The sequence below is a fragment of the Pteropus alecto genome, unplaced genomic scaffold, assembly GCF_000325575.1.
Source record: "Pteropus alecto unplaced genomic scaffold, ASM32557v1 scaffold267, whole genome shotgun sequence".
NCBI lineage: Eukaryota > Metazoa > Chordata > Mammalia > Chiroptera > Pteropodidae > Pteropus > Pteropus alecto.
In genome coordinates this window covers 70,998-88,572 of record NW_006440137.1, presented here as the reverse complement: position 1 = coordinate 88,572, position 17,575 = coordinate 70,998, and the positions used below count along the sequence as shown (strand labels likewise).

Below are 17,575 nucleotides of genomic sequence, written 5' to 3'. Positions count from 1 at the left end.
TGGTTCCTCTTGCCACAGGGGAACAGTGCAGTGTGCTGAGGTCACCAACTCTCAAGACAGACAAACCCAATTGGAATGTTTATAATTAAACTTAATATCTACAGGCACCTTTCTCCTAAGATTAACTGTACCCGCGGGTCTGTATCAAAACATAAACAGAGCCACCTACACTGAACACAGGCGTAAATAAAAAAGTAAAAGTTATGTAATAAAATCAATTGTTAAAATAACCTACTATAAAATCAAGGTTTATATCTTATTTTTAAAAAAGATTTCTAATGTTTGCTTCCTATATTTAGCTCTTTAGATATTGGATACATATAAATTTATGATTATTACATCCTTTTCATAAACAGTGCCTTTACACCTTCCTCTTGTCCTAATGAATGCTTTTAGTCCTAAATGTTGTTTTACTTATAATTGTATTTCTACTTTTTCTCTTCTCCTTTTGTTCCATTTTTTAAAAATTATATTTTCTTCATATCTATGGTCTAATTTCTTTCTTTTCAATATTAAAAAATCACTTTAAGTGTCGTTTGAAAATAAGATACATCTGCTATTTTTCTAGGCATTACTCTCCTGTAGCCTAGCCTCTTGTGATTTTAATGCCCTTAGTATTTTGGGCAGCTGGAAGTAAATCATTTCATTCTTAATTAGGATATAGGTATAGGCTTTACCTAATTGTTTCAATTGCTTTTGTTGTCATGTAACTTATAGTCAAAGATTAAAAAAGCATGTTAGTTATGTTCTGAAGAAATATCTGTAAAGCAAGTTCCAGGAGAAATGCTCAAAAGTACACTTCGCTTGAGTAAATAGGAAAATATGGCCAATTACGTATAAAACAATGACAGCTTAAACAATGGCAGTCGCCACAAGATGTCTAGTTTCTGTCCTTTCCCTTAAAGATAACGTCAGAGACCCACAGTTATGAGATAGTTTGCAGGATCTTGGTTCTTTAACCCAGCACCTTGTTCTCACAATATAATTTTGTATTGAGATGTGCTGTTTCTTTGTCAAGTCGGAGGAGATAACTTCAGGGTCTTGAGGAGAATCTACAAGTTTATTTTGCAGAAGGAATATATCCAAGGTAGCTGCAACCAGCTGCTGATGTCCAGGTGTCTGATATGAAAAAAAATCATCTCTGACTAAAGAAACACACGCTTCTCTCTCAGTTACTTGGAACTTCCCCTCCACCTGCCCAGCTGCATAAAAACTCCCTACTTTTGCTTTTCGGGAGAGAGAGATTTGAGAGATCATGCTCTCTCCTCTTGCTTTGGACAAGTCGAATAAACCCTTTTCTATCTCCAAGTACCAGTTTCTCAATGTTTTGACTTACTAGCACATTGGGCACACGGACCTGAATTTTGGGAGGAGGTGATTCTGCAACACTCCCATTCCACTTACTTCTATCAAATCACTTTTTTCCTCTGCTATTAATATGAAAGCAGGGCACCAACTATCGTCTTCCATCAAAGTGTTTTACTTTCTCTGTTTTCTTTCACATTTATAATGCTTTCATTTCCCTACTCTTAGATGAAACCTTACGAAAAGGATTTCCCTCTTCTACTTCCTCCTTCCTCTTTTCCCAAGGGTTTATGAGATAGTTTAGGACTTTTTGATTTTTAAAATTTCCCCTGTAGGATGTTTCTTTTATTTGTATGATTATTATTTAGCACTTATGTTACAAATTCCAAAGCATGCTATCATTTTCAATTTAGGCTTAAATATACGTATATCTAAGCAGAAAGTTACACACACACACACACACACACACACACACACACACACACACACACACACACTAACACACACACACACACAAATATGTAGAGAGACAGAGACTCATATTCATGCTGTTTCCTCACCACCCTGTGCCCGGTTGGGGACTGTGCTTTGATTCACATTATGTTGTTGTTAGTGTTCATGAAATATTTCCTTAGATGGACTACGAGGGTAACAGAAGAAGCCTTGGGTCCTTGCCTATTTGCTTACACCTTTCTCTCAGGTGGCTGTCTCAGCAGGGGGGCAGGGTTTTGGGTTTCATTCTTCATTTTCTTCTGTCTAATGCATCAGTCCAATTTCTACTGGCCTTTTCCTTTGTACATAACATAGTTTTTATGTCTGACAGTCTATAAATTTTTTTATGCTTGAATTTAAGAATTCTACCAGGATATGCTTAAGAGGTGTTTTTTGGTTTATTCTTCCCCCTCCTCTCACCCCATCAATTCTTCTTGGAACTCAATGAGCACTTTATTTTTCTAATTTTAATTTAATTTGATTTTTTTTTGTATTTTAAATTACAGTTGACATCAATGAACACTTTAAATGTGCATTCCTACATCTGTTTCTTTTTCCTCCTTTATTATTCTTATTACTCTTATGATTCACGTTAGGTTGCTGCATCTGCCCTCCAAGCCCTTTTCAGAAATTTCTCTCATAATTTTCATCTCTCTGTAATTTTACTTTCTCTGTTGAGATGCCTTTTACTTGATCAAACTCAGTCCTCAGCAGAGAATAAAAACTCCTTTAATTCACCTGTGGAATTTGTAAAGATTTTTTAGAAAAGGAAAAAAACTCTTTGAATATCAGTCTTTTTTTTTTTTTTTAATTTCGGGACTGAATTTCTTTCAGTATTATTTTTTTTTAATCTCATGCAAAAAGTAAAGCTGTCATTTTTCTTCTCTAGTAGTTCTAGTTTATAACGAGCTCCAAGATTGGGGCATTCTGCTTGTTTTTCCCTCCCTGGTGCTGGGTCCTGCAGGTGTTATTGCTATTTTCTTTTTCTTATGCATGGCTCTATTCATAGTTGGGATGTTATCTGAGCAACTAAAGAGGCTTTTGAGTGATGGCAAAGCCAGTGAAAGCCATAATCTGTGCTCTCTTGAACTGGTAATATACCTCCTGGCAAGCAGTCAGTTCTTGCTCATGGGAAATTCAGTGTATAGGTTGCTGGTCAGGAGGTTATCCTGGAAAACTCCGCTCTAAACAGTGACTCAGGGATCTGGGTCACTTCCTTCTAGTGGATTTTTAATCTCTTAAGACCTTTTCATGATCTTCTGTGGGATCTAGTAAATGCAGTAAATTGTACACATTTTAAAGGTGACTAGTGCTATTTAAAAGAGCAGGATAAAAAGTATATATACATGTATTTGGAGATTGTGTGGGGGAACAATTGTAGTTTAAATAGCAATGGTAAGAGTAGGATTTATTAGGAAGATATATTTGAACAAAACATCAAAGAGTATTGAGACATGAGGATATCTGGGGCAGGAGCAACCTAAGTGGAAGAATCAGCCAGTGCAAAGGCAAGAGCAAGTCTGGAGTATTTGAGGATAGCAAGCAGCCGGTGTGGCTGGGGTGAAGAAGAGTGGCTATGGAGGATAGTATTAAGAGATGATGTTTAGAGATAATGAAGTTAATAGGGTACTACAAAACCCCAGGCAACAGGTAGTGGTGGCTAACTCCATATTGGTAGCAGTGTGTGTGTGTGTGTTGGTGGGAAGGGGAGAGTATAGTGTAAAGTCTTCAAATTTTACATAAGGTTTGATGGTAAAGCCAAAGAGATTTCCTGACTGATTTGAGGGACAGCATGAGACAAAGAAAAGGATTCAGAATTTTATTTATTTAAGCAACATTTATGTAGCACTTTCTATGCACAGGTACTGTTCTAAGCATTTGACAAATACTAACTCATTTAATCTTCATTACACCCTTAAAGAGTATTATTATCTAATTTTTAAGATTAGGAAACTGAAGCACAGAGAAGTTAAGAAATTTGCCCAAGGTTACATAACCCGTCATATACATGATTTGAACCCAGGCTCCAGAGTCTATGCTCTTCTGTACGGGGATTCTGCCAGTTGCTGAGAATGTCTCCTCCAATTAAACCTTAAAGCACGGGTGAAATAATCTCGAGATGGGTCTCTAGACCCACTGGGCTCTGAGAGACTTAGGGTAAAATTAAATAGATCCCCATTAGGTTTGATAGACCACACTAGCATTTTGTGTTCTCAAGAATGTGTGCCAACTCAGATTCAGTTTTCAGTAATCCCAGAAAATTTGGGGGTATTTCCATTTTCATAGTGCATAGTCACCCTGGTAAGTGACCATATTTCCTTTGGGGAAGACTGGAAGGAAGATTTATGTCAAAAGGATCTATGACATTTTAAAAACTAGGTTTCCTCTTCACTTGAGAAAAGAAAAAAAAAACTCTGCCTTTGAGGAAATTAGATGCTAATCTGTTATTTTTGGCTTGAATGGGTAGAAGGATGGGTGGTATTGACTGAGATGGGAAAGATTATGGGTTATCTAAATTTGAGGGTGACAGGAAGGTCAGGAGTTCAGTTATGAGCATGCTAATTTTGTTTAGATATCCAAATGGAGTTGCTGAGTAGATTGTTGGATACATGAGTCAAGATTTCAGGGGGAGCAGTCTAGCATGGAAATATAATCTGGCAGTCATCAACACAGAGGCTGTATTTAAAGCCGTGAGATCCTAAAAGAGAGTATGGAGAGATAGGAGAGGTCCAAGAACCAAGCGTTGGGCTTGGAGAATAGGATAAACCAGTAAAGGAGGCAGCCAGTGTGTAGCTCTGAATTTCAAGCAAAGAAAGTGTTTTCAAGGAGTGAAATACGATTAACTGCATCAAATGCTGCTGATAGGTCAAGTGGGATGAGGACTAAGCATTGACTTCAGCAACGCAGAGATCATTAATGACCTTCGAAAGGCAGTTTTGGGAAGTGGTGGTGGCAAAAGCCTAACTAGGATGTGGTGACAGAGAACTGGAGGAGAAATAGTGAATAGTTAATAGTCAAATCTTTCAAGTAGTTTTGTTGCAGAGGAAAACCGAAAAATGGGCAGTAGTTGAAGGGGGAAGTGAAGATTAGAAAGGACATTTTTATAAGGCAATAAAGATAGAACCAGGCTTGTATGTGCTGAAAATGACAAGGGAAAAGACAAGGGAAAATTGATAATATAGAACTGAGATGAGAACATTCCTAGAGCGATGCGTTTGAATAGGTGAAGGGCTGTTTAATTACAAATGTTAATCAAATCATAAGCTCTAAATCTCGGAGATTTACTCTAATTCGCCAATACTTTTCTTTCTTTGCTGCTTGTATACCTAGTTGGTCATCATTGTAAGAGTAATCTTTGTAAGAGTAATCTGTCCTTATGAACCACTATGGAGAGGAACCTCCAGATAGTCTTATGTATACATAAGTGCATACCCACTTTATACTGGGACTTCACAGAATGAACTCTGAGATTGCCATTTACCAGGGCTTCAGATAGAAAGAGGAGGCTGGAAGTGGGTGATCATCGAACTTCAAGACCTAGAGAGTATTCGTTCCATTGCTCATGGCACATTAGGAGCATTGCCCACCTTCATATGCCTTTATCTTGCCCCCTGATATGCACATAGCTTTTATTTTAGGGAGAGACCACAGTTCCTACCTTCTATTTAAAGCACCACTCTATGCCTTCGGCCAGCAGTCCCTGTTCTTCACTGTAGTCATTTGCCTTTTAGTACCCTTGATTTTTCTTCATTTTCTGATTTTTTCTGTCAGATTATTAATTTACTTTAACTAAATATTATATTGTTAATAATTATTTAATCCTCTAGTTATTACACTTAGAAATCAAGACCCTGCCAGGTAGCTTTTAGCATTAGAAAATTAAAAGTAGAAACCTCATAATTGCAAGGTTTAATTCTCTTTTTCCTTTTATTTTTTCCAAAGCAAATATTTTTTTCGGTATTATCTATAATATGCAAAGGTAGATTCCAGTGGACATAAAGTTGAAATATTACAATAATTGCACAATAGGCCCCACATAGCAGCTGTCTGAGGCTTAATGAAAAAGAAAGGATGTTAGATTCTGAAAAATCATCTCCCACTGGCTTTTGTCTGCTGTTATTCTGATTACTCAATCTCCTTATGAATCTAATTTTTAATTTAGTAGCTTCTAAATTCAAACCACAGTGCATTTTGTGTGTTGTGCTGAAGTAACTGCTAGAGGCAACATCCCTGTGCCCAACCGTGAATCATTTCAGGGAAAGAAGATGTAGTCATACGCTGCACCTGTGCTTGCCGTCTGCTTGCTGTGCACACCGTATTGGCGCTCCATGTTGAGATGTCAGTCTCTTCCAGATGATGCTCTCCGTGAGGGAGTTTTCACAGCTTTGTCCCCTCCTTCTCTGCAGTGCCTAGTACAGTGTCTGCCAAATAGAGGCACCCAAAGAATATTTGTCAAATGAATGACTCTATTCAATAATTAATAAACACATAGCTGGTCATCAATTTCTGCTTGAAAGTAGTTTACAGTTTAGAAGACAGAGTTAATATATTTAGTTTTCAACTTCACTGTAAATGAATTCTATTGATTATCCACTCCAATCCCATCCCCAACACTTTTATCAGAATCATCTCCTTTGTATGTTTAATGTCTTGGGATCTCTTTTTTTTAATGATTCTTGATTTGAGTTAGATTGCAAAGGTGTAAGATCTAGTTTGGTGTATCTATCTGTAACACAAAAAGCTTTTAGCTGAGACTCTCATCTTTTTCTCCTCCCCAACCAGGGTCTGCTTTATGTGAATGTGGACTGCTGTCCCTCATTTCAAGGCCTTTGTAAGCACCAGGCCCTCTGCCTGGGGTGCCCCTCCTCCACCTGTCCACCTGACAAACTGCTGGGAAGGAAGGCTGAGCATATTAATATAGAAAGCTATTGCTGGAATTAGAAATTTTGTTTAATTAGAAGTTTTAGTAGGTGGTTTTGATTCCAACTACCTCTCGTGCGACATGAGGTAAAATTTCTAGCTTCCTGGATATCAGATATTTCCTTTGTAAAAGGCGGGTAAAGTTGATCTTGTTGGACTGTTGTGAGGATTTAATGAGATAAAGCATGAGTATGGCACAGTAAACGAAAGCTGCTATCACTACCACCATCACCACCATCATCAATATCAATCATCCTTCAAACATCAGTTCATATATGGTGTCCTCTGGGAAGCCTTCTTAGACCCTGGGCAGCATTATATACTCCTTTACTGCATTTCTATAGCATCTTATACATCCAGCACTCATCACTTTATATTGTCTTTGTTCTTTTTCATGCGGGCTCTCTACAGGGCTGAGACACCTGATGGCAGCAACCCTGTCTTAATAATTATTAGATTTCTGCTATCTAGCATCTAATACTGGACCTGCCACCTAAAATTGGCTCATTAAATGTGTTTTGAATGAACACAGGATTATAATCAACTTTTACTTAGGTATAAAGTTGGCATTCACCATGTATCTGAAAAGGTAACATGATAGAACCAAGTCTGGGAGATTGAATACGAGTGTAACGATAAAAAATTTGGAGATTTAGTAGGATTATATTGTTTGTAAGCCCTACATGCAAGTACAGTAAATTGGGATAGCTTTAAACATCAATATTTAAAGTTATGCTCATTTACAGCACGCGTACTGTTATTTTATTATTTTAGGTAATCGCAAATCTGTTAGTTGTAGTTTTGATTTTTTTGACAAATTGTTGGGTATGTCGTCTTTTTTTTTTTTTCTGAGATGGCATTTTGATCAAGAATGCAATCCCTAGTCAAATATTGTTTGAGAGTCTGTAACCGCTTTAAATTCATTTTATTATAAGATTTTAAGGCACTTATTTGTTTGAGAAGAATGGAGCCCGCCTGATTTCCATTATGCTTAGAGTGTCATTCAGTAGTGGCCAGCTCTGTAAAATTTGAGGACAAAGAGGCAAATATGAGTGATGCCATTTTGGATCTCTGTCTCTTTGTGGCACTCCCCGATCACTCACAACGACCTCTTTATTTCCTTCTCACCTCTGAAAGGCTAAAAGCTGATACCTGAAGTGGGAAGCTGATTTTTAGGAACAGCTGCTATTTTGGTAATTGCAGTTGCTTTGGTGGGAAATTATAAAGGTTCTGAAATTTTCAAAATATCTTCTAATGCTCTTTGCCGCACCTATTATGGAAACCCAGATTTCTGGGATGTCTGGGTTCAAATTTGCTTGGATGACATTTTAAAATTAGACAGAGGTCCTCTTGGGCTTTGGAGGCTGAAGTACACCATGACTTGGGAGGCTGTAGTTAGCAGAAAGAACACGGGCTTTGGAGTCGAGCAGGTCTGCAGACTTAAGCTCAGTTCTGCCACTGCAGTATATTCATTTTTCTAAGCCTTCATTTCCTGTTCTTGTATCTAGGTAATAATATTATCTACTTGTAAGGAGGACTGGTGGTGAATAAATAAGACAATATCTATTAAGCTTCTATCATGGTTCATAGGCCATTCTTCAATTTCAACATAAAAGGAAGAAGCTAGGAGGAAAAAAAAAGAAAGCTGAAAAAGGGACCTATAAATTGAAAGAGACTTAGAGAACACATCAACCAATTGCAGTATATGAAGCTTTCGGGGGGCCTCATATAAGCCACTGGAAAATATATTGGGAAGTTTAAATGCTGAGTGGACATTTGGTGATATTAAAGAACTATTACTTTTTTTAGGTTTAATGATATTGCTATGTTTAAAAAATGAGTTCCTAACTTTTAGAAATACGTATTGAGCTATATGTGAATAAAACAAACAAAAAAATTGCTTATAAACATTTCTTTGATAAAAGTTGTAGCTATGCACTGCTCTTTTTAAAATTCATGCCTGTATGTACCGATAAACATAAAATTTGACTGGCAAATAAAATCTTACCGTGCATGTGTACTGGGATAAATTAAATGCCAGGCCAGGTTCAGGCACATCTGCTCTGTTCCTATTCTTACTGGCAGTAATAGTCAGTTAGGCAACAAAGAGTAACGCTGTGCCATGCTAGTTTACTGTAGGTATTTTGGTATTTTTTGTATATCATGAGTGCTTCTTTTCTGACATTATAAAATGAATGCAAACAACTCTTAGATATTGTAAATGATTCACATTTAAATAAAGATTACTACTATTCCTTTTTATGCCTTTTGATTTGTTTAAGAACAATTTTTTTTTGTTACGAATAAACAAATTTTCAAAACTACACGTCTGTGGAAGAGGTGATTTTATTGATAATATACAACCGAAACAAAGGAAATAATTTGGATGCTCTGTGTGTGTGTTACAAGCCATTGAGTCAGTTCAGACTCCTGGCGACACTATGATTGAGTGACGTCCAAAATGTCCTGTCCTCCCTAGCCTTGCTCAGCTCCTGTAGACTCGTGCGTATGGTTTTTTTTATGGAGTCTACCCATCTGAGAATCTGTAACTCTTTAAATTCAGTTTATTATAAGGTTTTGGTATTTGCAGTTGCTTTAGTGGGAAGACTCTACCCATGGAGTCTTCCTCTCTTCCCACTGCCTCTATTTTCCAAGCATTATTGTCTTTTCTAAAGAACCCTGCTTCTCTTAATATGCCTCAAAAAGAACAGCTTTAGTTTGGTCACTTTTGCTTCCAGTGATGTTTCAGGTTTAATTTGCACTAGGACACACCTGTTCATCTTTCTGGTGGTCCAGGGTATCTATCCATAGAATGCTCCTTCAACACCATATTTCCAAAATATCAATTTTTAAAAAATCAGTCTTCTTCACTGTCCAACTTTTGCATTCATACATAGTAATAGAGAATATGAGAGGGTGGATGATCTTAGCCTTGGTCTCTAATAAGTGGATGCCAAATTTGATATAAATCTGAATATTTTCAAAGATAAGATTTTTTATTTATGTGTGAAATGAGACTCATTATTCTCATTGATATTATTTACTTGGGGAAAAAATGTCTAGCAGGAGAGAAGAGGGCAAAAATAAGGTTTGGTTCCTCTACGAAATTATCTCTCTATGCTGTCCTTCTCAAACATCACAGATAACTGAGAGTGGAGTGAGCCCTGCCTGCTCTCCTGTAGAGAAAAGTGAGGTTAATGTATACTCTTCTTCTGTTTTTTTACACTGATATCACAAGCTTGTCCTCACCAGCATCTGCTTCATTGCCTTTTCTTCAGTTTTAGAACAAGCCGGTCTCTTCATCAGTCTCTTGATTATTCTACCTTTGCTGTTTACCTGCATTAAAAATTTTTTAATTGTGGTAAAATACACACAACATAAAATTTATCATCTTAACCATTATTAAGTTTACAGCTCACTAGTGTTAAGTACATTCATATTATTGTGCAACTAGTTTCTAGAACTCTTCATCTTGCAAAACTGAAATTCTATACCAAACAATAATTTCCCACTTCCTAAAAGAATAGTCCAAACTTACTTTCCTCACTTCCTTACTCCTCTTTACCCACTACAACCAAGATTCTTTTGTTGACTCTACTTTTCTCCCGGGTGGGCTAACAAACTCTATTTCTTTGTAGCATTTCACACTGCTCCCCCATAATAATGCTCTCCTGACTCCACTTCTGTCTCTCTGAGTATTCCTTCTCTGTTTCCATTGCTAAATGTTGCTAAATGCTCCATTGCAAAACATTCATCAAATGTTATTTGCTGAATTTTGTCCGCCCTTGGCTTTTATCCCATTCTACACTGATCTTGAGAGTTCTTACTCACCCACTCCCATGACTTCCATTTTGAAATTTCCCACATCTATGTAAACAAACCTCCAACACAGGCCTCTCTCATGAGCTTTAGACTCAGCAAGATTTCTTTTATTACTACTCTGTGCCAATTTCAGAGCAATGAGACATGGACAAGCCACATTGCTGCAAAAGAAGCTTTATTATATTGGTATCTTACATTAAAAAAAATTATAATAATATTCTAATGTTGTTCATTCTTTTCTTGGCTTCTATAATGACACAGTATCTCTTTTTAACCAGATTTACAACTCCTTGGTAACCAGAGCTCATTCAGGGGTAATCTCTTTTCCTCCAGTTATACCATCTCCCTGATATCCCACCCAGTCCCAGGGCTTTAGAAACACTACTACTACTACAAAGACTTCTGAATCTTTAAGTTCTGACCTCTCCTTGAAACTCCAGATGTGGACACCCATTTGCCAACTTGTCATCGCCACTTTGATGCCATAGTTACCTGAAATTTAACATAGCCCAACAGAAATTCTCATTTTCCTCTCTAAGATCTGCTCCTTTCTCAATAAACACTACCACCATCCACCTGTCTCACATGCCAAACTTTTATCAGTGTTCTTTGATACTATTTTTTTTCTCTTCTTCTCCATATCTAATTCAGCACTAAGTCCTCTTTTAACTCCACATACAAACATTTCCCAATTTCATCAGCTTCTCTCCACCTCTTCTGCCATCACCCTCATCTAGTCCACCCTAGTCCACCCTCATCTCTTCCATGAGGACCGCTGAAATAGCTTTCTGACTTCTTTCTACTTCTACTCCTATCCACCATCCACATACTGTTAGTGATCATTTAAAAATATACACTTGCTTGCTTGAAACCATGCTGTGGCTTCATAGCACTTAAAAGAAGACCCGCACATGTTGCCTCAGGTGACATGGCCTTTGAATTCTAGTCTGGGTCTACCTATTAAAACTAATCACTTACCCCTCACCTCCTTGTCGCTATTCACTGGACACACTGGCCTTCTTTCCATTTTTTGAGCTGGCTAAGCTTTTCTCATCTTAGCACTAGTTGTTTCCTTTGCTTAGAATGCTCTACCCCCAATCACAGAGAATAACTTTTCTTGTCATTCTGATTCTTCTCAGGGAGGTCTTTCTTAGCCATGCAATTTAAAGTAGCCATCAGATACTCTTATGCTAGGCTGTTTCCATTTTTGCACAGTTCTTAACATTATCTTCTACTTTTCTTGTTTATCTATTCACTTCTCTGATTATTATCTTTCTGTCTCTGGTAGAATGTTCTGTGAGAGCAGAGATCTTGTCTCCTTAGCTCATTGCTGTATTCCTGGAGTTTAGGACAGTTATCTGGCACTTAAAGTTACTTTAAAAATATTTGAATAAATGAATGTCTCTAGGCCCCAAACTTTATAGTCTCTAAACAACTGCTGGAGTGAAGTCTCAAAAACATTTGTCTCACCAAGTCACTCCCAATTTAAAACACTCCAGAAACTCCACATTATCAAGAGAATATAATCCAAACTGCTCAGCATAGCACACAAGACACTCCAACCTCATTTCTCACTGAACTCCCGCCTTCCCCTCATGCCCAATAACCTGCAAGACACCTAATGACTAGCATGTTCCACATGCATGCTCTTTCATGACTCTGGGTCTTTGATCCATTATTTCGTCATGCCTGGACTGCCCTTTCTTTCCATTATTCCTCCCACTGCAACCTTCTTTATTTAGTCAGTTTCAAGATACAACTCAAGTCGAGAAGCTGTTCTCACCTCCTTATTACCCCAAACTCCAGCCTTTTCCTGTGTAAAGTATACTTGCTTCTATCATAGCAGCTGTAGCTCTTTATTGCTCCTATTTGCTTTCATGTCTGTCTCTCTACTTGGACTATGAACTTCATGCGGGCAGGTATAATGTTATATATCATAGTATTATATATCATCATAGTGTTTTACATCATTTTATTCCCAGATGTGACTTATGGTTAACACTTGCATGAATGTTGGCTGACTGATTCACTGAATGCATGGATCAATTTATTGTATTTGTCATGAAATGCAAGGAACTTGAGAATGCTTGACATAAATTGCCATTGGGGTTGACTCATTATACTGTGTTTACTGTGGCTTGGGCCCCAGTGCATGATAACTCAGATTAATGTATATGAGTGTTTTCAAACTCTTGAGAAAAATGTGTTCCAGGGGAACATAGACAATATATCACCTAAAACCAATTTTTAGATCATCACAGGGGAAATGAATAGGCCTGATAAAAATATAAAATGCTTAAGAAAACATCGATGAAAGAAGGCTTCATCAATACTTGATTATAAAATTTAATATTTGTAGGAGAGAGAGTTACTGACATTTAAATAAATGATAACAAAACAAGCTGCAAATAAAGCACCATCAAAGTATTTGTTCTGAACCATATATATACGTATATATATGGGTTTTGTGTGTGTGTGTGTGTATATGTGCATATATATATATATTTATATAAACAGAACATGCAACTCTGAAATAAATGTTCATGTTAGGTGCGACTCATTGCTTGGAATACTGCAGTTTGGACACTTTTATTTTTACTGTGATTGCAAGTTCCGTTACATAAAGGTGAACGTACTACTCCTCCCTTCCCTGGAGTCCCAGACCTTCTTCCATCTACTGCTCTCTGGTTTCCAGTTCTCTCTGTTCTTACTTATACCTTTTCATAAGTCTTTAGTGACCTTCTGATGAACATATCCATTGACCCTCGCTTACTGGACTCTGGGGGTATTTAATTCATTGATGCAGTGAATATTTATTTATTGTCCACTATGTGTTAGCATTAGGCCCTGATTTGATGCATTTAGTAAAAAAATTTAAAAAAACCTCCCTGTCCCAAGATAACACCCTAAAATCAAAATCAAAACAACCAACACCCCCCAAAAAACTAACAAACGAAATCCAAACCAAACTAAACAACAAAAAACGAACTTGATTCCTGAGTTCAAATGTCTTATCATCTAGTAGGAAAATAGATGTTAAATAAATAAGCCAAGAGATACACATTTAATTAAATTGTGATGAGTGCTATAAAAGAAAAGCACATGGTGTTCTGAGAAACAATAACAAAGAACTCAATTTAAATTGAGAATCAAGGCAGGATCTCTAGGAAGGAGACCTGAGGTGGAGAAGGGAGAATAAAGTCCAAATGGAGAGAGAAAAATGATAGGTGGGAAGATATGTTTGACTGGACAACAAAGAAAGGATATGAATTTTGTTTGGCAGATAATTTTCCCCAAGCAGCAGATGAAGAGGAGGAATTGTCAGCTATTTGTCAATAGTCAGCTACAAAGAAACCCAACACTCATGGTGATAAATACGTTGCAGTCAAAGAGAAATTGTTTGTGGAGCCATATTTTAAAGAAAATAAGAAAGGAACTAGCTTGTGACATTTTCTTCAGTTTGAGGTGGTTCAGAAAAAAGCGAGAACAAAATTGCTTAAACATACCTATAAGGAATGTGAAATTTATTATGTAGATAATCCAGCAGAAGAAAGAGAAAGGAAGTTGGCTCCCTGTCGAGACACTGATTCTGCTACACTGCATCCAACACAGCAGAGAATTTCTGGGAAGCTGGTTTTCCTTTTGACATATAGCAGGCAATTCCCTTAATCTTTGTCAGGTACATCCACAGCCTCAGGATTAAGGAAGATGATTGATATCATCGGCTGAAATTGTTTTATGCACCCAGGATTGCAAACAATAAGTATGAAAGAGAAACTGATAGTTTTTGCAGAAATGAAACTTCCTTTGTGTGGTTAGCACATGTGATTAAAACAAAAACTGCAAAGTGTACTCACCACCCTATTTGGGATTTTCTGGATCTTAGGTATTTCATGCCTTATATAGAAATAGGGGAAAGGTCTTTTACTTTCTCTCTTATTAAAAAAAATTGTAAGGCAATAGTTCTGAACTTTCTCTACACATCAGAATTACCTTGGGCCCTTTGAGGACTCCATGTACTTTGGAACTGCTTCAGGAGCTTCATGTTTAGTGGGTCTGGGATGGACTTAGAGATCAGTAGTTTAAAAAGCTTCCCAAGTGATTCTGATGTGCTGCCAAATTTGAGAACTACTCTACTTCCTGTCTCTTTTCTTTTTAAAAAATTCTCCCCCCCCCGAAAATGAAATGAATATTAAAAAAAAAACTCAGATTATCATATTTCTTAAAATAAAATGGAAAAGCTTGGAAAACTTCCACTAGAATATTTGTGATCTTATTGTCCTGCCCTCATTAGTCTGCATTGTAGGTGGTGATGAGTGTGGCTGGGCTGCAGGCTCCAGTAAGCGAGTCTGGCTTTGACTGCAAGACTTAGCAGGGTTTCCCAAATACTCTCACTCAGCACAACTTCTATATGACTCTACATGCATACAACACAGCTATATGTCTAGTATTCTCTCCCTTTGACATACCACATGTTCTGATTAGATCTTCTGAAAATAGGGACACTGGAACCATACTAGTTTCTCCCATTTCGTTACCTCCCTTCATTTTGCTCTCACGTTCCTCTCACAGATGCCAATATAGACACACAACACTTTATCTGAAACCCTTGGAGCTAAATGTGTTTTGGAATTCAGGATGTCTTAGACATTGGGAAGGTAGATTCTGCATTCCATACTTTATGTGCCTCTCTTGATGTGCCTAGAGGAGCACCCTGTAATCAAGCACTTTCATGTTTCTACAGGAAACTCATGATGACTCCCAGGAAGTGAGATGAATAAAGACTATAAGTAGTCTCTCATCTATGCAAGTCAGGAGTTGATACCAAATGACATTGCTAGAAACTTTATGAATAAAAATCTTTAGAATTTCAGAGCTCTTTGCATTTTGGAGTTGTAAATAAGGGATAGAGGACCTGTGATAGCAACATTATTTAAACTTGTTTTGTAAAACTGTCTTTTCACTGACTTGCTTAGTTTTTCTCATTGCTTATAATAGAAACATAAAGAATGAAGTTAAACGGATTCCCATCATCAGTTGCTTTCTGAGTGTTAATACTTTCCGTTTGGTCACAAATGGAAACCTCAGAAAACCCTAGATTTTTTTTCAAAGGGAAGTGTAAAACTAAAATAGATTAAACAGACATTTAGGAGCTGTTACCATTGAACACCCTGGTGACTCAAGATCAGAAACCTAACTAAATAGATGAGTTAAACCTCAGATGGGCCATTTTTTGCTTATGGTCATTCAGTAATTCTTCTTCAGGTTTTAGACATCTTTCCCCCCTCTGTAAGTAATATAGTTTTTATAGTTGTATTGACTGAATTTCTATTATATTGCCTTCCTCATATGTCAGGACATGAGGCTAGGGAGTCCTGGAAGCAGAGGGACGTGTTATAGAGGCTTAACTATTGTTTCATTGTTTTCACAAGCTGGTGAGGCTCAAGAGAAATTTGAGTTATGTGCATTTATTTCTCTATTAGATTACTACTCTTTAAAAGCAGATTTTTTTTTCCTGTGTACGTTTTAAACATATGGTACAGTTGGCGGGTGGTAAAAAAAAAAAAAAAGACAACTAAAAAAACTGTTGTTTTCTTAATAGTTGATAGTAGAATTTCCACTGTGAATAGCTGGTCTAAAAAAATACCTTGGGGCATATGGATATGAAAAAAATAGGTTCACTACAGGATTCAGAAGTCTGGGGGCAGAACAAATAGAGAGTAGAATTACTCTGCATTAAAAATAATTGGTGGAGGTGAGAAGGGACAGAAAGGAGAGTGACTAGCTGAGAAACATGGGAAATCAGCCAAAAGACTTTCTAGAACAGGATGACTATTATCCAACTCTGATTCTATGGGTCAGCAATGCAAACCCCATCTATTTCTTAATTTTTATCAACTTTCTGTAAAACCTGCTACACAAAGGTTTTGCGTGTATAAGATTTGTTTGTTAGTGTATAAAACTAAGGAAGGTAGTTCAAGAACCCAGGTGGCAATGAAAGACAAGTTGTAAGATGTCAAGTGGTGAACAAGAAGTCAGCTGAAGTAAGAAGTAGTCACAGGCACATGAGCCCCAGAGGAAAACAAAGAAATCTTGGAGATGGAATTGGACTTTCACCCAGAGGTGTGTTGGAGACCAGGAGTAGTTGTGCCTAAGGTTTTGACAGGCAGAATGACTCTGGTTGTCATTTAGATAAAACTTTTACAAGCTCAACAAGGTTACAAATGACATTAAAAATGATAAACAATAGATTGAGTAGAAATGTTTCACTCATCTGCAGAATAGAAAGATTCTGGAGAGAGATTCAGAAGTTATGAGTTTGAATTTTTTTCCCCCTTTATCTTCCAATATCTTTCTTTTTTTCCTAGAGTGTAGATACCATGAAGTCTTTCAGGGCAGTCCTCATTACTATTTAAGGCTCATACTCTAGATTCTTTAAACTACTTCAATATTTGCAAATGTAAGCATGTACATTCCAATAACTGGGAAACTATAATTTGAGATTGTACTAATGAATTTACTCAATAATGATAATACTACACAAAATTATACACAGAACACATGGACTTTAATATTACAGAATTTGACCTTAGTTCATTACCCATAAACAAAGATACTCTTTGCTTGTAAGTCCTAACATATGAAGTGGTGCAGCCAACAGACCCTCTCCTAAAGCGATTCACTATATCCTAAAAAATATAGATAACTCTTCCTCTTAGACAAGGTGAAAAAAAACAAAATTTCCACCCAGACAATAATATTAACCCAGAATTATCAAATTTTGAAATTGGAACACCAGAAGAAATAGAATACGAGCAACTCTTAAGTCTCTTATCTAAGTAGCACTATAGGAATTCACAGTGTTGACCGAAAGAAGACACAGATTTCTTATTAGACTTTGTTTTAATGGGTCTTGAAATTCTGTGACAGATTTTTGGTCAAGTTGTTTCCATTAAAAAGTATTAATTTTAAAAATAAATAACTTAAAACTGCCACACACAAAACAAATGGTCCAGAAAACATTTTCTTTTCCTTC

At 36.9% G+C, this 17,575-nt stretch overlaps 1 pseudogene; it reads right to left on the bottom strand.

Annotated features, from left to right (window-relative positions):
• The window catches only part of LOC102878330, an 18,541-nt pseudogene extending 3,957 nt beyond the window's left edge, over window positions 1-14,584 (bottom strand).
• Between the last annotated feature and the right edge of the window lie 2,991 nt (window positions 14,585-17,575).